Below are 23,263 nucleotides of genomic sequence, written 5' to 3'. Positions count from 1 at the left end.
GTGAGGCAAAAAGGAAAACAACCTTCTCAAGCAATGTGTAATTGAAAGTCAATTGTGTATTGCCATGTGGTTCACTCAGACGAATTAATATTCATTAAAGAGTCATACTTATATTCTTTTATGCCTAAAATGGGGCTTCCTATGTGGTATCAGTGGGGAAGAACCTGCCTGCCTGACATAAGAGATGCAAATTTGACCCCTGGGTTGGGAAGATCTCCTAGAAGAGGGCATGGCAACCCACTTCAGTATTCTTGCCTGGAGAATCCCATGGACTGGAGCCCGGCAGGCTACAGTCCCAGGGACAGAAAAGAGTTGGACACAACTGAAGCAACTTATCACGCACAAGCACATGCTTATCATGAGCACGTGAATCTTGACCATGGTGGCAGAATACATCCTCCAAGTTTGGAAATCTCTCTGTATATTAATATTTAGGCTCTTTAACTGGACCTTTTGTAGTCTACAACATTACTGAAACCATACTCTGAAAAGAGAACTCTATCTAGTGTTCTCTACATTTAGCACATGCATAATTTTTTATAGAAAATGATGTCTTGGATGGATACATGTGTATGTACGGATAAGCCCCTCCACTGTTTGCCAGAAACTATCACAGCATTGTTAACCCTCTACACCTCAAAACAAAATGATTTTGGTGTTAATAAAATGAAAATGAAATTTTGTAAAAAAAAAAAAAAATTCCAATTCCTCTTTACCATTGATTGGTAAACCTAATCTCATATAAAACTCAGAGCACAGTTACTTTTCTGAGCAAATAAGGATCTTTATTCAACTAGGCATTACTTCCCCTCGTCTGTGTCTCTGCTGAGTTTGCCCTAGGATATTGTCTTTTTATATTACATATAAAATAAACTTCTTTGAAGTTTATTTATTTAAAATAAACTTTTTTGAAAAAAACTTTTTTAAGATTTTTTTTTGATGTGGGCTATTTTTAAAATCTTTATTGAAATTGTTACAATACTGCTTCTGTTTTATGTTGTGGGTTTTTTTTTTTTTTGGTCGCAAACATGTGAGATCTTTGCTCCCTGACTAGGGATTGAACCCACATCCCCTGCCTTGGAAGGCAAAGCCTTAGCCACTGGACTGCCAGGAAAATCCTTGGAATAAATTTTTAATCTTGGCTTATGTGCTTCCTCAAAGCTCCATTTCAGTCCAGAAATTTTATAACTTTGTTATTAGGGAGGTAGTATTTCTTCCATTACATTCAGAACTTGTGTTTCTCATCACCCATTAACCTGGAAATGACTAATTTGTGATGTACAGATGCTGTCTTTCTTTGTTCCTTTCTAAATGCTTTGTGTCTGAATACTCTGTGTAAAAAAATCTGTTTGAAAATCCCATATTCTGCTTGAAAATTCAAATTTTCTGTTGCAGTACCTAATTAAAAATTGACCTTTGTCTCTCTTTCATCCTTATCCAATTGGTCAAAATGGTGTAAATAAAACACAATAAATCAAAATTTATGGAATGCCACTAAAACAGTATTTAGGGAATATACAGAAAAGTTTCAAAACAATGACCACAACTTGTAACATAAGAAATTAGAAAGAAATGATCAATTAAAACACAGAGCTAGGGACTTCTCTGGTGGCCCAGCGGTTAAGACTTACCTTCCAGCGCACGGGGTGTGGGTTCGGTACCTGGTGAGGGAGCTAAAATTACACATGCTTCACAGCCAAAAAACCAAAACATAAAACAGAAGCAATATTGTAACAAATTCAATAAAGAATTTAAAAATGATTCACATAAAAAAACAGAGCTTGCAGAAGAAAGAAAATGAACAAGACAAAAATAGAAATCAATAAAATGGAAAATAGAGAATAATATAAATAATAGATGCAAGCAAAATCTAGTACTTGAAGCATATAAATAAAGTTAACAAACCTCTAGAAAGACTAATCAGGAAAAAGAGGATATCCAATTAATTAGTAAATTATATTACTACAGATTCTAAAGACATTAAAAATATAAGGAAATACTAAAAACAACTTTATGCCATTAAATTCACCAAATTAGATGAAATAGACAAATGTCTTAAAAGACATAAACTACCAAAGCTCACTCACAAAGAAATAGATAACATAAATATCCCTATATCTATAAAAGAAACTGAATTCCTTGTTTAAAATCTTCCTATATACTCCAGACCCAGATGACTTTGCTTGTGAATTTCAGCAAATATTTTAGAAATAAATAATATCTACTCTACAATAGTTCGATAAATTCAAAGAGAGGAAATATTTCCCTACATTTTAAGAGGCTATGTTTACCCTGATAACCAAGAGCTGAAAAAATAGACTATAAAATAAAGAAAACTACAAATTAATAAGCTGGATCAATAGAGATGCAAAACCTACATAAAAATTAATAGAGTTGTATAAAATATGGAAATGTCAATACATCAGAACAAGTAACAATAATATGTGGAATACAAAGTTGATTAAAAAATCATTAAAAAATCAGTCATTATAATTCATCATATTAACTACCTTAAATAGAAAAACTCACAGATCATTTTAATGGAAAATATCCACCTTATAATCATAGAAAAAAACATGCAAGTCAGGAAAAGAAGGGAATGTATTCAATCTGAAAACAGACATCTAAGAAAACCTTATAAGAAAAATAAACGACCCAATCAAAAAATGGGCCAAAGAACTAAACAGACATTTCTCCAAAGAAGACATACAGATGGCTAACAAACACATGAAAAGATGCTCAACATCACTCATTATCAGAGAAATGCAAATCAAAACCACAATGAGGTACCATTACACGCCAGTCAGGATGGCTGCTATCCAAAAGTCTACAAGCAATAAATGCTGGAGAGGGTGTGGAGAAAAGGGAACCCTCTTACACTGTTGGTGGGAATGCAAACTAGTACAGCCACTATGGAGAACAGTGTGGAGATTCCTTAAAAAACTGAAAACAGAACTACCATATGACCCAGCAATACCACTTCTGGGCATACACACCGAGGAATCCAGATCTGAAAGAGACACGTGCACCCCAATGTTCATCGCAGCAGTGTTTATAATAGCCAGTACATGGAAGCAACCTAGATGCCCATCAGCAGACGAATGGATAAGGAAGCTGTGGTACATATACACCATGGAATATTACTCAGCCGTTAAAAAGAATTCATTTGAATCAGTTCTAATGAGATGGATGAAACTGGAGCCCATTATACAGAGTGAAGTAAGCCAGAAAGATAAAGAACATTACAGCATACTAACACATATATATGGAATTTAGAAAGATGGTAATGATAACCCTATATGCAAAACAGAAAAAGAGACACAGATGTACAGAACAGACTTTTGAACTCTGTGGGAGAAGGTGAGGGTGAGATGTTTCAAAAGAACAGCATGTATATTATCTGTGGTGAAACAGACCACCAGCCCACGTGGGAGGCATGAGTCAAGTGCTCGGGCCTGGTGGGCTGGGAAGACCCAGAGGAATCGGGTGGAGAGGGAGGTGGGATGGGGGACCGGGATGGGGAATACGTGTAACTCTATGGCTGATTCATATCAATGTATGACAAAACCCACTGAAAAATAAAAAAAAAAAAATAAAAAAATAAAGAGAATAGGCAGAAAAAGGAAAAAAAAAAAAAAAAAAAGAAAACCTTACAGCTAACATTATACTTGTTTTTGCCTCAAGGTCAGGAACAAGACAAGGTTAGTTCTTGCCACTTTATTCAACACTGTGCTGAAGATCAAGCCAGTGCAATAATCAGGAAATAGAAGTGAAGGGGATCAAGACTGGACAAAAACAAGTAAGATGAGTCTTAATCACAGATGACATGATCATCTATGTTGAAATTCTGTCAAGGATAAGAAGAAAATAAAAACTTCATTTATTGTTAACAGGAATATAAAAAAGTACATCCTATTTGAAAAACAGTTTGAAAGTTTTTCAAGAAGTTAAAAATAAATATACCTATTATTCAGAAATTCCATTCCTAGATGGCTCAGATGTAAAGAATTCACCAGCCAATGAAGAAGACCCGGGTTCAATCCCTGGGTTGGGAAGATCCCTGGAGAAGAGAATGGCAACCCACTCCAGTATTCCTGCCTAGAGAATCCCATGGACAAAGGAGCCTGGTGGGCCACAGTTCAATGGATACAAAGAGTCAGGCACAACTGAGTGATTAACACATACCCAGAAAAACCGTAATCATATTTAAAGACTCATACACAAATACCCACAGCACCATTATACAAATAGTCCCAGATTGGAAGCAATTCAAAGTTCATTAACAGATGAATGGATAATCAAAATGCATATTCCTACAAGCAAGAGAGTTTCAGAAAAACATCTATTTCTGCTTTGTTGACTATGCCAAAGCCTTTGACTGTGTGGATCACAATAAACTGTGGGAAATTCTGAAGGAGATGGGAATACCAGACCACCTGACCTGCCTCTTGAGAAACGTGTATGCAGGTCAGGAAGCAACAGTTAGAACTGGACATGGAACAACAGACTGGTTCTAAATAGGAAAAGAAGTACGTCAAGGCTGTATATTGTCACCCTGCTTACTTAACTTCTATGCAGAGTACATCATGAGAAACGCTGGGCTGGAAGAAGCACAAGCTGGAATCAAGATTGCTGGCAGAAATATCAATAACCTCAGATATGCAGATGACACCACCCTTATGGCAGAAAGTGAAGAAGAACTAAAGAACTTCTTGATGCAAGTGAAAGAGGAGAGTGAAGAAGTTGGCTTAAAACTCAACATTCAGAAAAGTAAAATCATGGCATCCGGTCCCATCACTTCATGGCAAATAGATGGGGAAACAATGGAAACAGTGAGAGACTTTATTTTGGGGGCTCCAAAATCACTGCAGATGGTGATTGCAGCCATGAAATTAAAAGACACTTACTCCTTGAAAGGAAAATTATGACCAACCTAGACAGCATATTAAAAAGCAGAGACATTACTTTGCCAACAAAGGTCCATCTAGTCAAGGCTATGGTTTTTCCAGCAGTCATGTATGGATGTGAGATCTGAACTATAAAGAAAGCTGAGCGCCAAAGAATTGATGCTTCTGAACTGTGGTGTTGAAGACTCTTGAGAGTCCCTTGGACTGCAAGGAGATCCAACCAGTCCATCCTAAAGGAAATCAGTCCTGGGTGTTCATTGGAAGGACTGATGTTCAAGCTGAAACTCTAATACTTTGGCCACCTGATGCGAAGAGCTGACTCATTTGAAAAGACCCTGATGCTGGGAAAGATTGAGGGCAGGAGGAGGAGGGGGCAACAAAGGATGAGATGGTTGGATGGCATCACCGACTCAATGGACATGGGTTTGGGTGGACTCCGGGAGTTGGTGATGGACAGGGAGGCCTGGCGTGCTGCGGTCCATGGGGTCACAAACAGTCAGACACAACTGGGCAACTGAACTAAACTGACTGATAATCCTACAATGGAATACAATTTATGAAAAAAAAACTGACAAACTCAGTTCAGTCGCTCAGTCAAGTTCAACTCTTTGCAACCCCATGGACTGCAGCATGCCAGGCTTCACTGTTCTTCACAAACACCCAGAGCTTGCTCAAACTCATATCCATTGAGTTGGTGATACCATCTCATCCTCTCATCCCCTTCTCCTCCTGCCTTCAATCTTTCCTAGCATCAGGGTCTTTTCCAGTGAGTAAGTTCTCTGCATCAGGTGGCCAAAGTATTGAAGCTTCAGTGTCAGCATCAGTCCTTCCAATGAATATTCAGGACTGATTTGCTTTAGGACCAACTGGTTTGATCTCTTTGCAGAGACAAACTACTGATACATATTTAGCATGGATGAACCTCAAAAATACTACACCAAGTAGAAGTAGTACATTACATTATTTATATTAAATGTCTAGAAAAGGCAAATCTACAGAGACAGAGAAATCAGTACTTGCCTGGGGCTTGGGGTATGAGCAGTGGTTGACTACAAATAGGCATCACTACAAACTTTTTGGAGTGGTAGAAATACTCTAAAATCGCATAATGATAATAAACTTCCATACATTTACTAAAAATCAGTGCACTGTACAGTTACCGTGGGTGAATTTTATGGTTTGTGAATTATATTTCAATAAAGCATTTTTTACAAAGTCAGCAAAGGTTTGGGAGCAGGAGGTTTTTATGAAGGAAATTTGGCAATATATTTATAATTGTTGATGCTAGGTGAGGGGTAATGGAAAGCCATTGTATCATTCATTTTACTTTTGTGTATGTTTGAAATTTTTCAGAACAGAAAGTAAAAACAGAAAGAGAATAAGTGACTCATATTTAGATCTAATGAGCAATTTCTTTTACACAGTCTGACAAGTGTGTTATGATATGTTATTCATACCCCTAAGTTCTTCCACATTCATTTTTCACCCATAGCTCTGTTGACCTAAACTTCCTAACATTTCCAATCTTGGTCATTTGTCATTCTTAGTAAATCTAGAGGGCCACTTTCTATTTAACTTCTCTCTTCAATTATAAATGAGCCACATGCCTGATTTTCATGCACTTCCACAATTCAACAATTTTGTTCAATACACTATGAAACTACCAAAGGTGTGGGCTCAGATGCCCTGTGGCAAGAGAAGGGAAAGAAAGAAGCCATTTCTCATACAACTTCCAAGTTTCCTTCTCACTCTTATTTTAGCCACCGATTAATAGTTCCCTATGAAGTTATACTACACCTTATTGTACAACTTTTTCAATAAGGAAACTATGAGTGCTTGAATTTAATCCCATTTCCCCAGCTGCTTCATTGGGAGTTTCTGCGGAGAAGCTGCTGGTTTCTCACTCAGTCCTGCCAACAGCCTGTAGGGATCTTGGATGGGTAGTAATCTAACTTCTCTTTATCTGAGTTGTATCCAAGATTAGGTTTACAATTCTTAAACCCTACTTCCCTTCCTTATAGCAAATTTCTGGAGATATAGCATTTATACAGACTAAATGTCACCTCTTTCTGAAGTCCTCTATGTTTTTATTCTACAATTAGAAATAGACATTCCTTCTGAGTTTTTATATCATTTGAATTATAGTTCATCCTCAAATTCATCATTACTTGTATTATAAGAAAAGAATCTCATGCCTGTCTTTCCAGTGAGTGTAGGTACTCCTTGAAATCCACGACTTTGGAAAAACCACACTTTATTATTCTTTGAGTACCAGAAGTTAGTATAGTGATCTCTCAAAATGTTTCAGTTCAATTGAATTGAATTGGAGTTCATTTTGTCCAATGTCTGCATTTTAGATATAAATTTAAGTCTAGACTGGACAGTATTTACTCATCTTTTTCATCTTTCACATCATGGCGCACATAGAAAACATTAACACCTGTGCCGTATACTAAAGTAATTGGAGGAAGCAACTTCCCTGGAAACTCCAGAAAGCCCAGGCACTCCATTCCCATCCACACTGCCCTTCTCTAAACCCCTGAAAAGCTACGCAGATTATCTCACCCAGTTTGTAACCCATCCACAGCCTAAACCATTGCCAAGTCATACCATCAGGGAGGGAGGCTCTGCTTGTATGCCTGCCTCAAGGTCATCCAACTTTCTAGCTTCAAATACTTTCCATGTTCAACTACAATTAAATGTGCAACTAAATCTGTATAGCAAGAAACTTATTTCTGAATAAAACATTTCCTTTTTCATTCAGATGGTGGCCAAACTCTCTTGGCTTATTTCTATATAACACTCTACAATCAAAATCAACTTAAGTTATGCTCTCTAAAATCTAAGTGGGATATTTTGAATACATATTGGCTTTAATTTTCTGTATTCCCAAATGTAATGGTTCCATTCATCTAGTTTCCAGTCATGGACCCTTTCCTTCATTAAAAAATATGACAGATAAAAATGATCTTTTTTGGTTGTGCTATATAAAGATGAATGTAATCCAGGCTGGACTCATTATTATATATTCATTACTATAATATACTTTTCTTATTTTAAATAAAACATTTTCTTGGCTCCTAGGCAGTGTGCCTAATGGAAAAGTTGGCTCTACCAATCCATTAATGATTTCTGGCTTTGAAGGTCACCCACTCAGAGACCCTTTAGTTAACCAGCCTATGGGCTAAATTTCTAATGTCTCCAGCAGCAAAACAACTGGTCTTACCAATAATTGGAAAGAAATGTAGCAGAGTTGAATGTACAACTAAGATTGAAAACAATATATTCTAATCTCTATTTGATGGCACATTAAGGTGCCTTGAACAAGTCCAATTACCTGTTTGTCCAATTAAAAATAACTCATGGGAGGCTAGACTGTAACATTTAAATCATTACAGAAGACTTCATATGGTGAATAAAGTTGCCTATCTGACCACTGCTGAGTAACTGACATCTGTCACAGAGACTGAACAGACAATCTGAATTCATAGGTTGTATAGAATCTGATCTCTCATGCTTCCGAGTTCATAATTATTAGCTGGGAAAGGTTCTAGTGTTTTCCAGCCAGCAAGTGGCTCTGAATTAGTCCCAAGCATAAAAAACTGGGGCTTCCCTGGTGGCTCAGTGTAAAGAATCCATCTGCCAATGCAGGAGACATGGGTTCAATCCCTGGTTTGGTCCCTTCTCCCCCAGAGAAGAAAATAGCAACCCACTCCAGTATTCTTGCCTAAGAAATTCATGGACAGAGAAGCCTGGCGGGCTACAGTCTATGAGGTTGCAAAGAGTCAGACATGACTTAGTGAGTAAACAGCAAGGATAGATTCAGAGGAAGCAAGTGGTTTAGTTTCTATTCCTATCTGCATCACAAAGGCAGAACGCTCTGCTTTTGTCTTTCACATGCATTTTATTCAGAACTCTTTCTCACCAGTGTTCCTAGGTAAGAACTGATGCTAGGCTAGGACTTTCTTAACCTTTAATAAAATTCCATCCTGAAATGTATCACTTCCCATTGGGCTCAAATCTGATCAAACTCTGAAAGTCAAGGCCCCTGATAGCTCTCTTTTCTGCATTCTTTGATATGTATAATAGGGCAACAGCATATTAAAAGCTGAGACATCATTTTGCCCACAAAGGTCCACATAGTCAAAGCTATGGTTTTTCCACTAGTCACGTATGGATGTGAGAGAAGGACCATAAAGAAGGCTGAATGCCTAAGAATTGATGCTTTAGAATTGTAGTGGAGAAGACCCTTAAAAGTCCCTTGGACAACAAGGAGATCAAAGCAGTTTAGTTCAGTTCAGTCACTCACACATGTTCAACGCTTTGTAACCCCATGGACCACAGCACACCAGGCCTCCCTGTCCATCACCAACTCTCAGAGTTTACCCAAACTCATGTCCATTGAGTCTGTGATGCCATCCAACAATCTCATCCTCTGTTGTCCCCTTCTCCTCCTGCCCTCAATCTTTCCCAGGATCAGGATCTTTTCAAATGAGTCAGTACTTTGCATCAGGAGGCCAAACTACTGGAGTTTCAGCTTCAACATCAGTCCTTCCAATGAACACCCAGGACTGGTATCCTTTAGGATGGACTGGTTGGATTTCCTTGATGTCCAAGGGACTCTCAAGAGTCTTCTCCAACACCACAGTTCAAAAGCATGAATTCTTCTTTGGCACTCAGCTTTGTTTATAGTCCAAATTTCACATTTGTAAATGACTACTGGAAAAAACATAGCTTTGTCTAGATGGACTTTTGTTGGCAAAGTAATGTCACTGCTTTTTAATATGCTGTCTAGGTTGGTAATAACTTTCATTCCAACGAGTATACGTCTTTTAATTTCATGGCTGCAATCACCATCTGCAGTGATTTTGGAGCCCAAAAATTAAACTCAGCCATTGTTTCCAGTTTCCCCATCTATTTGCCATGAAATGATGGGAACGGATGCCATGATCTTACTTTTCTGAAGGCTGAGCTTTAAGCCAACTTTTTCACTCTCCTCTTTCACTTGCATCAAGAGGCTCTTTAGTTCTTCTTCACTTTCTGCTATAAGGGTGGTGTCATCTGTGTATCTGAAGTTATTGATATTTCTCCCGGCAATCTTGATTCCAGCTTGTGCTTCCTCCAGCCCAGTGTTTCTCATGATGTACTCTGCATAGAAGTTAAATACGCAGGGTGACAATATACAGGCTTGACGTACTCCTTTCCCGATTTGGAAACAGTCTGTTGTTCCATGTCCAGTTCTAACTGTTGCTTCCTGACCTGCATGCAGGTTTCTCAAGAGGCAGGTCAGGTGGTCTGGTATTGCCATTTCCTTCAGAATTTTCCACAGTTTACTGTGATCCACACAGACAAAGGCTTTGGCATAGTCAACAAAGCAGAAATAGATGTTTTGCTGGAATTCTCTTGCTTTTTCAATGACCCAACAGATGTTGGCAATTTGATTTCTGGTTCCTCTGCCTTTTCTAAGTCCAGTTTGAACCTCTGGAAGTTCATGGTTTACATACTGCTGAAGCCTGACTTGGAGAATTTTGAGCATTACTTTACTAGCATGTGAAATGAGTGCAATTGTGTGGTAGTCTGAGCATTCTTTGGCATTGCCTTTCTTTGGGATTGGAATGAACACTGACCTTTTCCAGTCCTGTAGCCACTGCTGAGGTTTCCAAATTTTCTGGCATATTGCGTGCAGCACTTTAACAGCATCATCTTTTAGTATTTGAAATAGGTCAACTGGAATTCCTTCACCTCCACTAGCTTTATTCGTAATGATGCTTTCTAAGGCCCACTTGACTTCACATTCCAGGATATCTGGCTCTAAGTGAGTGATCACAGCACTGTGATTATCTGGGTCATGAAGGTCTTTTTTGTATAGTACTTCTGTGTAGTCTTGCCACCTTTTCTTAATATCTTCTGCTTTTGTTAGGTCCATACTATTTCTTTCCTTTATTGTGCCCATCTTAGCATGAAATATTTTCTTGGTATCTCTAATCATCTTGAAGAGATCTCTAGTCTTTCTCATTCTACTATTTTCCTCTATTTCTTTTTACTGATCACTGAGGAAGGCTTTCTTATCTCTCCTTGCTATTCTTTGGAACTCTGCATTCAAATGGGTATATCTTTCCTTCTCTTCTTTGATTTTTGCTTCTCTTATTTTCACAGCTATTTCTAAGACCTCCTCAGACAGCCATTTTGCTTTCTTGCATTTTTTTTTCCTTGGGGATGGTCTTGATTCCTGTCTGCTGTCCAATGTCACAAACCTCTGTCCATAGTTCATCAGGCATTCTATCAGATCTAGTCCCTTGAATCTATTTGTCACTTTCACTGTATAATCATAAGGGATTTTATTTAGATATTACCTGAACGGTCTAGTGGTTTTCCCTACTTTCTTCAGTTTGAGTCTGAATTTGGCAATAAGGAGTTCATGATCTGAACTACAGTCAGCTCCTGGTCTTGCTTTTGCTGACTATATAGAGCTTCTCCATCTTTAGCTGCAAAGAATATAATCAATCTGATTTCGGTGTTGACCATCTGGTGAAGTACATGTGTAGAGTCTTTTCTTGTGTTGTTGGAAGAGGGTGTTTGTTTTGACCAGTGCATTCTCTTTGCAAAACTTGATTAGCCTTTGCCCTGCTTCACTCCGTACTCCAAGGCCAAATTTGCCTGTTACTCCAGGTGTTTCTTGACTTCCTATTTTTGCATTCCAGTCCCCTATAATGAAAAGGACATCTTTTTTGGGTGTTAGTTCTAAAAGGTCTTGTAGGTCTTCATACAACCATTCAACTTCAGCTTCTCAGCATTACTGGTTGGGGCATAGGCTTGGATTACCATGATATTGAATGGTTTGCCTTGGAAACGAACAGAGATCATTCTGTTGTTTTTCAGATTGCATCCAAGTACTGCATTTCAGACTCTTGTTGACCATGATGGCTACTCCATTTCTTCTAAGGGATTCCTGCCCACAGTAGTAGATATAATGGTCATCTGAGTTAAATTCACCCATTCCAGTTCATTTTAGTTCGCTGATTCCTAGAATGTCGACATTCACTCTTGCCATCTCCTGTTTGAGCACGTCCAATTTGCCTTGATTCACGGGTCAAACTTCCCAGGTTCCTATGCGATATTGCTCTTTACAGCATTGGACCTTGCTTCTATCACCAGTCCCATCCACAACTGGGTGTTGTTTTTGCTTTGCCTCCGTCTCTTCATTCTTTCTGGAGTTATTTCTCCACTGATCTCCAGTAGCATATTGGGCACCTACCTATCTGGGGAGTTCATCTTTCATTGTCCTATATTTTTGCCTTTTCATTCTGTTCATGGGGTTCTCAAGGCAAGAATACTGAAGTGGTTTGCCAGTCCCTTCTCCAGTGGACCACATTCTGTCATAACTACAGCATGGCTTAGTTTCATTGAGTTAGAAAAGGCTGTGGTACATGTGATTAGACTGGCTAGTTTTCTTGATTGTGGTTTTGGTCTGTCTACCCTCTGATCCCCTCTCTCAGCGCCTCCTGTCTTAGTGGGGTTTCTCTTACCTTGGACGTGGGGTATCTCTTCATGGCTACTCCTGACCTTGGCCATGGGGTATCTCCTCACAGTCACTCACCACTCTAGCGCCGTGCAGCCAGTCAATCCTAAAGGAAACCAATCCTGAATACTCACTGAAAGAGTGATGCTGAAGCTGAAGCTCCAATACTTTGGCCATCTAATGTGAAGAATCCTTTGGAAAACCCCGTGATGCTGGGAAAGACTGAGAGCAGGAGAAGAAGGGGATGACAGAGGATGAGATGGTTGGATGGCATCACCGACTCAACAGAGGTGAAAGTGAAAGTCGCTCAGTCATGTTCGACTCTTTGCGACCCCATGGACTATACAGTCCATGGAATTCTCCAGGCCAGAATATTGGAGTGGGTAGCCTTTCCCTTCTCCAGGGGATCTTACCAACCCCAGGGCTTGAACCCAGGTCTCTCACATTGCAGGCAAATTCTTTAACAGCTGAGCCACAAGGGAAGCCCAAGAATACTACAGTGGGTAGCCTATCCCTTCTCTAGGGGATCTTCCCAACCCAGAAATCGAACTGGGATCTCCTGCATTGCCAGTGGATTCTTTACCAACTGAGCTATCAGGGACGTTTATACAAACTGCATGAGATGGTGAAGGATGGGGAAGTCTGGTGTGCTGCAGTCCATGGGGTCACAGAGAGCTGCGCACAGCTGAGTGACTGAACGACGACAGGGCAAAGCTGCTGCTGCCAGTGTCATAAAGCGCTAATTCCACAGGGAATGTGATTATTGCCCATCTTTTTTTTTTTTTTTTTTTCCATTTATTTTTATTAGTTGGAGGCTAATTACTTTACAATATTGTAGTGGTTTTTGCTATACATTGACATGAATCAGCCATGGATTTACATGTGTTCCCCATCCCGATCCCCCCTCCTGCCTCCCTCCCCATCCCATCCCTCTGGGTCTTCCCAGTGCACCAGCCCTGAGCACTTGTCTCATGCATCCAACCTGGGCTGGTGATCTGTTTCACCCTTGATGGTATACTTGTTTCAGTGCTGTTCTCTCAGAACATCCCACCCTCGCCTTCTCCCACAGAGCCTAAAAGTCTGTTCTGTACATCTGTGTCTCTTTTTCTGTTTTGCATATAGTGTTATCATTACCATCTTTTTAAATTCCATATATATGCGTTAGTATACTGTATTGGTCTCTATCTTTCTGGCTTACTTCACTCTGTATAATGGGCTCCAGTTTCATCCATCTCATTAGAACTGATTCAAATGAATTCTTTTTAATGGCTGAGTAATATTCCATGGTGTATATGTACCACAGCTTCCTTATCCATTCATCTGCTGATGGGCATCTAGGTTGCTTCCTTGTCCTGGCTATTATAAACAGTGCTGCAGTGAACATTGGGGTGCACGTGTCTCTTTCAGATCTGGTTTCCTCAGTGTGTATGCCCAGAAGTGGGATTGCTGGGTCATATGGCAGTTCTATTTCCAGTTTTTTAAGGAATCTCCACACTGTTCTCCATAGTGGCTGTACTAGTTTGCATTCCCACCAACAGTGTAAGAGGGTTCCCTTTTCTCCACACCCTCTCCAGCATTTATTGCTTGTAGACTTTTGGATAGCAGCCATCCTGACTGGCATGTAATGGTGCCTCATTGTGGTTTTGATTTGCATTTCTCTGATAATGAGTAATGTTGAGCATCTTTTCATGTGTTTGTTATATTGCCAATCTTAATGCCAGAAAGACTGAAGCTTTACTCCATCAAGTATCCCATTTTCTTCAGTGAACTGCTTTCTTAGGAGAGCTCAGGACCTCTTGGCTCTTGGGGCTCAAATTAGGTGCTGACTACACAAGGGCTCTTTCTCTCTTCAAAATCCTCAGAAACCTTGCCTTTATACCCAGGGTGTTGTTCAGACAACACTTATGCTTAATTGGACCATAATCTTTTCTCAGTCTCAGTAACTGGTGGTGGGAGGGGGGACTGGAACTGGTTATCAAAGGAGTAGCTACTGTATTTGTGGATTTTAATTTATTGATTCACAATGTGTTTATGGAATGCTTACTAATCAAGTTTTAGATTTCAATACATAAAGAAGAAAGACAGTTTCTGTTCTAAAAGAGTTCATATAAACCAAGGGAAGAGACAGGAAGAAACAAGAGACAAGAGATACAGTGGAGATATACTGATACATTTGAGAGAGATAAATGCTATAATTAAAATGATCAGAAAAAGATCTGTGCATGCTCTGTATTCATGTGTGTGCACGCATGCGCAGTTATAACCAACTCTTTGTGATACCATGGACTGCAGCAGCCAGGCTCCTCTGTACATAGAATTCTCCAGGCAAGAATAGTGGAGTGGGCTGTCATGCCCTCCTCCAGGGGATCTTCCTGATCTAGGGACCAAACCTGAATCTCCTGCATTGGCAGGTGGATTCTTTACCATTCAGTCACCTGGGAAATATCAACTTGGTGACAACTTATGGTTAATTAACACCACATATATTCAGACTGTTTCTTTATTGGACTTAATATGTTTTTCCTACTTCCTGGTTTCTGTTGGTGGTAGGTACTATTCTCTGATTTCTACAGTTTCAATTTTGTTTAATATCATCTGGTGTCCTCAACCCTGTTCACTTTAAAACTCATCTTTCCCCAACACCATTTTCTTATATTCCTCTAGACCTTCCACCAAAAGAGTAAAATGTTGACTTTAAAAGTTACATAGAAAAAAATAGATATGCTTTAAAAATGAAGAGGCAAGGTATTGTATTAGTTTCTTAAGACTTCAGTAACAAATTAACACAAACTTGGTGACTTACAACAACACCTGTTTTCTTCTTCTTCTTCTTCTTCCAGTTCCAGAGGCCAGAAATTTGAAATAAGTTTCACTATGATGAAGTCAAGGTATCCCCTAGGCTGTCTTCCTTCTGAAGACAGGGGAGAGTCTGTTTCCAGGTCTTTTTCAGCTACCTTTAAAGGCCTCTTATATTTCCTGCTTGTAGCCCCTTTCTTTATCTTCAAAGCTCAACAATCCAACCTCTACTTTAATGTCACATGGCCCTCTCTCTGATTCTGTTCCTCCTTATAAGATCCATTATACTCCCTCCTCATAAGATCTATGATTACTTGGGTCCACCTGCACAATCGACAACCTCAATATCCTTAATTGCATCTGCAAAATTCCTCCTGCTATATAGGGCAAACTTTACAGGTTTCAGGGACAAGGCTGTGGACATATCTGCAGAGCCATTATCCAACCTAGCACAGACATTTTGAGTCCAGGGATTTATGGAATACATTCAGGGCTTGTGCTTCCTGGCGGCGTGTTGTTGGCCACCACCACGCATTTCCCCAGTCCTCAGTCCGCTCCTGGATCCTGGCTCTATATCAGAAATAAATAACATTACTACAAGTGCTCATTTTTATCAATGTTTTCCAATGCAAACATTTCACAATCTTCTCGTACTTTTATTTAAAATGTATATGAACATTCAGAAATGCAACTGGGGATGATTGTGCTTCATTGACATTTAATTGATCTAAAAACTTCATTTAGGAAAATGCTCATACATTCACAAAACTGGGAATGCCTCAAAAAGTAAAGATGGTTGTCAGAGTTGAGAACCATGGAGAAATGGACACAGTTTCCAGAGTTTCATTTCTAGTGAGATTAACATTTGTTCTAATATTACATTTAGTTAGCCTTCAGGGAGGAAAAAATTTTTTCTAAATTAATATCATCAGTTTGAGCAAGTGCCAGGAGATGGTGAAGGACAGTGAAGTCTGGCATTCTGCAGTCCATGGGGTCACACAGTCAGACATGACTGAGCAACTGAACGAAAACAACGACAGCAAAAATAGAGTTAACAGAAGAGAGAGTATGTATGTGAATGACTGTGTGTGTGTTTCAAATGGAGACAAAATGCTTCCTGGGCTTTCACTGAGCAACTGCCCATGAGGTTATGGATATAACCAGCAGTTGATAAAAACCAACACTATTAAAGCTATTTAAACCTCCTCCCACCAGCATCTAGGTAACCTTGCAATGGAGAGATCAAGGTATGCAAAACAGTTCAGGTCCTAGGCACTCACCTTTTTCTCATTTCAATTTAATGTTTTGTCTATTGATAAGAAGCATTAATAGAAGTGCTATGAACTGTTAGAAACCAAAATGTTTATTCCGCATCACCAGTGATGAGAAGAATGCTAGTGATTTCTATAAGCAGTACATACACCAAAGATTAGGATGATAAAATATAGACAAGGACATCTAGTATTTAAAGCTAAAAATTACACGCATATTGGTACTTCCTTGGCGGTCCAGTGGCTAAGACTCCATTCTCCAAATGTAGGGAGCCTGGGTTTGATCCCAGGTCAGGGAAATATATCCCACGTGCAGCAATTAAGAGTTCAGATGCTGCAACTAATGATCCCACATACTGCAATTAAAGGCCAGCACAGCCAAACACTACTGTGGGCAAGATGCCTCAGAAGAAATGGAGTAGCCATCATAGTAAAAATACATAGTCCGAAATGCAGTTCAATTCAGTTCAGCTCAGTTGATCAGTCATGTCCGACTCTTTGTGACCCCATGAACTGCAGCACGCCAGGCCTCCCTGTCCATCACCAACTCCCAGAGTTTACCAAAACCCATATCTATTGAGTTGGTGATGCCATCCAACCATCTCATCCTCTGTCGCCCCCTTCTCCTCCTGCCCTCAATCTTTCCCAGCATCAGGGTCTTTTCAAATGAGTCAGCTCTTTGCATCAGGTGGCCAAAGTACCAAAATGCAGTACTTGGATGTAATCTCAAAAACAACAGAATGATCTCTGTTTGTTTCCAAGGCAAAACATTTAGCATCACAGTAATCCAAGTCTATGCCCCAATCAGTAATGCTGAAGAAGCTGAAGTTGAATGGTTCTTTGAAGATCTACAAGACCTTTTAGAACTAACACCCAAAAAAGATGTTCTTTTCATTACAAGGGACTGGAATGCAAAAGGTAGGAAGTCAAGAGATACCTGGAGTAACAGACAAATTTGGCCTTGAAGTACAAAATGCAGCAGGGCAAAGGCTAATAAAGTTTGGCCAAGAGAACACACTGGTAATAGCAAACACCCTCCTCCAAAAACACAAGAGACAAACACATGGACATCACCAGATGGTCAATACTGAAACTTTGCAGCTGGAGATGAAGAAGCTCTATACACTCAGCAAAAACAAGGCTGGGAGCTGACTGTGGCTCAGATCATGAACTCCTTATGATCAAATTCAGATTTAAATTAAAGAAAGTAGGGAAAACTACTAGACCATTCAGGTATGATCTAAATCAAATCCCTTACGATTATACAGTGGAAGTGGCAAACAGATTCAAGGGATTAGGTCTGATAGATAGAGTGTCTGAAGAACTATGGACAGAGGTTCATGGCATTGTACAGGAGGCAGGGATCAAGACCATCCCCAGGAAAAAGAAATACAGAAAGGCAAAATGGTTGCCTGAGGAGGCCTTACAAATAGTTGTGAATAAAAGAGAAGCAAAAGGGAAGAGAGAAAAGGAAAGATATACCCACTTGAATACAGAGTTCCAAAAAATAGCAAGGAGAGATAAGAAAGCCTCCTCAGTGACCAATTCAAAAAAATAGAGAAAACAATATAAGGGGAAAGACTAGAGATCCCTTCAAGAAAATTAGAGATACCAAGGGAACATTTCATGCAAAGATGGGCACAATAAAGGACAGAAATGGTATGAACCTAACAAAAACAGAAGATATTAAGAAGAGGTGGCAAGATAAACATAAGAACTGTACAAAAAAGATCTTCATGACCTAGATAACTACAACAGTGGATCACTCAGCTAGAGCCAGACACGCTGGGATGTGACGTCAAGTGGGCTTTAGGAAGCATCATTATGAACAAAACTAGTGGAGGTAGTGGAATTCCAATTGAGCTATTTTAAATCCTAAAGATGATGCCGTGAAAGTGCTGCACTCAATATGCCAGAAAATTTGGAAAACTCAGCAGTGGCCACAGGACTGGAAAAGGTCAGTGTTCATTCCAATTCCAAAGAAAGACAATGCAAAAGAATATTCAAACTACTGCACAATTGCATTCATCTCACATGCTAGCAAAGTAATGCTCAAAATTCTCCAAGCCAGTCTTCAACAGTATGTGAACCATGAACTTCCTGATGTTCAAGCTGGACTTAGAAAAGGCAGAGGAACCAGAGATCAAAATGCCAACATCCGCTGGATCATCGAAAAAGCAAGAGAGTTCCAGAAAAACATCTATTTCTGCTTTATTGACTATGCCAAAGCCTTTGACTGTGTGGATCACAACAAACTGGAAAATTCTTCAAGAGATGGGAATACCAGACCACCTGACCTGCCTCCTGAGAAATCTATATGCAGCTCAGGAAGCAACAGTTTGAACTGGACATGGAACAACAGACTGGTTCCAAATCGGGAAAGGAGTACATCAAGGCTATATATTGTCACTCTGCTTATTTAACTTATTTGCGGAGTACACCATGAGAAATGCTGGGTTGGATGAAGCACAAACTGGAATCAAGATTGCTGGGAGAAATATCAATAACCTCAGATACGCAGATGACACTACCCTTATGGCAGAAAGTGAAGAAGAACTAAAGAGCCTCTTGATGCAAGTGAAAGACGAGAGTGAAGAAGTTGCTTGAAACTCAACATTCAGAAAACTAAGATCATGGCATCCGGTCCCGTCATTTCATGGCAAATAGATGGGGAAACAATGGAAACAGTGAGAGACTTTATTTTGGGGGGCTCGAAAATCACTGTGGATGGTGATTGCAGCCATGAAATTAAAAGATGCTTGCTCCTTGGAAGAAAAGCTATGACCAACCTAGACAGCATATTAAAAAGCAGAAACATTACTTTGCCAACAAAGATCCATCTATTCAAAGCTATGGTTTTTTCAGAAGTCATGTACAGATGTGTGAGTTGGACTATAAAGAAAGCTGAGCGCCGAAGAATTGATGCTTTTGATCTGTGATGTTGGAGAAGACTCTTGAGAGTCCCTTGGACTGCAAGGAGATCTAACCAGTCCATCCTGAAGGAAATCAGTCCTGAATATTCGTTTGAAGGACTGCTCCTGAAGCTGAAACTCTAATACTTAGGCCACCTGATGTGAAGACCTAACTCGTTAGAAAGACCCTGATGCTAGGAAAGATTGAAGGCGGGAGGCAAAGGGGACGACAGAGGATGAGATAGTTGGATGGCATCACCAACACAGTGGACAAGAGTTTGAGCAAGCTCAGGGAGTTGGTGATGGACAGGGAAGCTTAGCATGCTACAGTCCATAGGGTTGCAAAGAGTCAGACATGACTGAGCAACTGAACTGAACTGACAGTCAAATAAATTAATAAAAAATTTTTTTTAATTTGATACATATTTACAATTACTTTGGAAAAATCTGTTGTTTATACTATGTATACTTTCCATTTTCAGTTTGGAGACCCACCACTAAGCAAAGTTAACTGAGTGTTGATAGTTTGTGGATAATTTGAACTTTAATTAAAATTGACTATTGCTATGAATATTTTGTCATTTTCTTTCTTGTATTTCAATTCCAGGCTTCAGGTAGGTAATATGGGGAGGTAGCTAGAGCCAAAATAGGAGGCTGGATTTTGCCTTCAGTTTACCTGAAACCATTGGGCAAGTTATTCAGAAAACACACTGCAAAGGATTCTTATTTCCAGCATCATAATGCTGGATGTGATGCTATTACCAACATGTTTTACCTGACTGTAATAGTCCTGCTAAGATTCAAAGCATCTACATTTATCATATTTCCTTTCATATTTATTCTACTCTACTTTCATATACACGTCAATGAATGACTTGGACATGGCCTCACTTTAAAGAAATATAGCAAGAAAGAGATTCACAGTTGGCCTTGATTCTGACTCATTAAGTTCTCAGTTGAACTGATACCAGGATCTACCCTTTTCAAGGTTATCAGGTTTAGGTGAGAAACAATAAAATCACCTTGGTCTTAGATGTGGTGCCATAATTACCATCTCCATCCTTAGTACAATTTCACTATGGCTGTCTATACCTAAAATACTGTCAGCATAACACTAAAATGTTGTGAAAGAGAGTAAGAGGTCTTTATCTTTATACTATAATAGTATTATTAATTTTACTGCCACCTCCAAGTCTTACAAGTTTTGTTGATAGATTGATTCCTCCATTTTTAATTTCTCTGGTCAGGTGAAAAAAAATATTATTGCATATATTTCTCTTTATTTTTCTTTTTACTTTGTTGGTTAACCCCAGCTTTACCATAAATTATGTAATTGATTAGCTTTAAGATGGTTCAACAAACACACAACTAAGATTTTGTTCTCCCTGCTGTGGAGTTTCCACTCAATCCATCCCTTAAGCAAATATTTTAACATTGTCAGTATAAATACTAATATGTTCTAACACGTGAGTGAGTGTAGTAAGGGGAAAACCCATGATCAGCGAATAAGAGAGAATGTGACAAGTTACTTAATTTCTGAAATCTGGCTTTTTGGATGTAACATGGGATGTATGTCTACCTTGTAGAATTGCTGTGAAGGTGAGAGAGTTCAGTTCAGTTCAGTCACTCAGTCGTGTCCGACTCTTTGCGACCCCATGAATCAGAGCACACCAGGCCTCCCTGTCCAGCTCACAGAGATTACTCAAACACATGTCCATTGACTCGGTGATGCCATCTAGCCATCTCATCCTCTGCCGTCCCCTTCTCCTCCTGTACCCAATCCCTCCCAGCATCAGGGCCTTTTCCAGTGAGATAAAATATATTTAAATGTCTCATGCAGTACCTAAGCTCAGGATCAAGCCCTCAAAATGAGTAGCTCTGGTTATTAACAGTAGAAGTAGCATTACCAAAATTATTATTTCAGAGTCCTCCTAGGGAAATGAGTGAAATGAATCCTGAGGGAAATCAAAATGTGCCTAATTATGATTTGGTTGCAGTAAAATGGAATAAAGTCAAGAATCTTTATAACTACATGCACAGGCCCCTTTACTCCTGTGTAATTCAGTTATTTCCCTCAAGATTCTGGGTAAAAGGACTCTGGGTACAGGACTCTGAATATGATGGTTTAAACAGCTTTTTCTTTTTTAAGTGATCACCATCTTATGATATCTTTTGATCGTCTGTGCAAGGAAGCTGTGCAAGCAAGCTTGTCACCTTGTCTTTCGTGCTTACTTTATCTCTTTTATTTTTCATAAAGTGCCTAGAGAAGGGCACTTTCAATTTCAGCCATTTATTATTCTACAATAATTTCTGAAACATTCATAGGAACTTGGTTAAGGAACTGAATACAAGCGTGACTGAAGAAAGCAAGTAAGGTCATATTAGGACTCCTGGTTATAAATGACAGAAACTCAAACAAGCTTTTTGCAAAAATAAAGAAAGATAACTTATTGGCTGTCTTAACTGGAAAACTTAAGAGCTGACTTTTGAAGTTGAGATTGTTATGGAAGAGAGAAAATTCTTATGATGATTAAAAATGAGTTTGAGAACTTGCATTAATATTGGGAAATACTTACAAGCCACGAAAGTTTCTACTGAAGCAAGTACAATGGGTCAAATGTAAAGATACTCTTTCCAGTAAGGAAACAATGCATTTATTCAGCAAATTTTGATAATGTCCATGGCTGGACCACGTCTAATTGCCCCTCTAAACAGACTTTCTTTCTTCTTCACCCTACTATGTGCTTCAGGACTGACTTGCATAAACTGGGCTTCTTTGTCCTCTACTTTCTGATTTGTTGAGCACTGTTTGAATTTAAGGATAGAAGGAAAGAATTCAGGGTGTTTACTCCTGTATTCAGGGTATTTACTCCTTCCTTTTCTGCTGTGGGTTGGCTAACACACTCTGTCCTTGACCAATTCCTCAGTTTCTTTTAGATGGGTATTTCCTACAGCTGGAGATCTCAGAAGATTGCAGCAAACATGTGTACCCTTTGTCCTTTCAAGCCTACAGATGATGGCAGCTTTCTACTTTTGTTAGCTTGTGCGCATTTTACCAATCTTTATTGCTTTTCTTTCAACCTGGCCATATGATTGTAAAGAACTGGTTTCTTCAACTATTTTCAATAACTCCTTATGATATCACAACCTCTTTTTCTTGCTGATTTCATGCCTAATAGAATAATTTATACATGTTTTGCCCAAGAAAAAAGACCTTCAAAAATGTATTTCTGTAATTGATTTGTCCTCCCAGGTGGTGCTAGTGGTAAAGAACCCGCCTGCCAATGCAGGAGACGGAAGAGACACAGGTTCGATCCCTGGGCTGGGAAGATTCCCTAGAGGAGAACATGGCAACCCACTCCAGTGTTCTTGCCTGGAGAATTCCATGGACAGTCTGTGTCCTGATGAGCTACAGTCCATAGGGTCTCTAAGAGTCAGACACAGCTGAAGTGACTTACCATGCACTAGTACACACATACTGGGTAGGGACACTAACCTTATTGTGCAGATGGGAGGATGGGCTTTACTGATCCCAGTTCTTCATCTCCCTGCAATAGAAGTGGGCAACCATTCTCTTGCTATGGACATGAACTCAAGATGGGCAGAGTGAACTTTCACTCTTTTATGAAAGTATCCAAGTTTTCAAAAGCATGGGCCAAACACCACTGGGGTTACAGTGGTTTTTGTAGGTTATGCATTCATAATCTTAAAGAAAACAGTAGCATCTACCCTGCATGTCCCCTCAAGGTTCAGGAAGGCTTTATTCTATAAATCTTTACCCAAGAGTCATTACTTTTAGATATCAATTCCACAGAGCAAGAATTTCAAAAATTAAATATTAATAACTGCCTTTGCTCT

The 23,263-nt window shown here is 39.3% G+C and overlaps 1 protein-coding gene across 2 annotated transcripts in view; it reads right to left on the bottom strand.

Annotated features, from left to right (window-relative positions):
• GNGT1 (G protein subunit gamma transducin 1) overlaps window positions 1-23,263 on the bottom strand; it is a 236,314-nt gene that overhangs the window by 191,402 nt on the left and 21,649 nt on the right. Inside the window, exon 2 of one of the 2 annotated variants that reach the window (XM_065939297.1) lies at window positions 12,434-12,532. The exons of the other annotated variant lie outside the window; for it this stretch is intronic. The gene's annotated coding sequence lies outside the window, so the exon portion shown is untranslated. The remainder of the gene's footprint in view (window positions 1-12,433; window positions 12,533-23,263) is intronic. 2 annotated transcript variants of the gene reach the window in all.

Source organism: Muntiacus reevesi, chromosome 6 (genome assembly GCF_963930625.1).
Source record: "Muntiacus reevesi chromosome 6, mMunRee1.1, whole genome shotgun sequence".
Classification (NCBI taxonomy): domain Eukaryota; kingdom Metazoa; phylum Chordata; class Mammalia; order Artiodactyla; family Cervidae; genus Muntiacus; species Muntiacus reevesi.
This window is presented reverse-complemented; position numbering and strand designations above follow the sequence as displayed.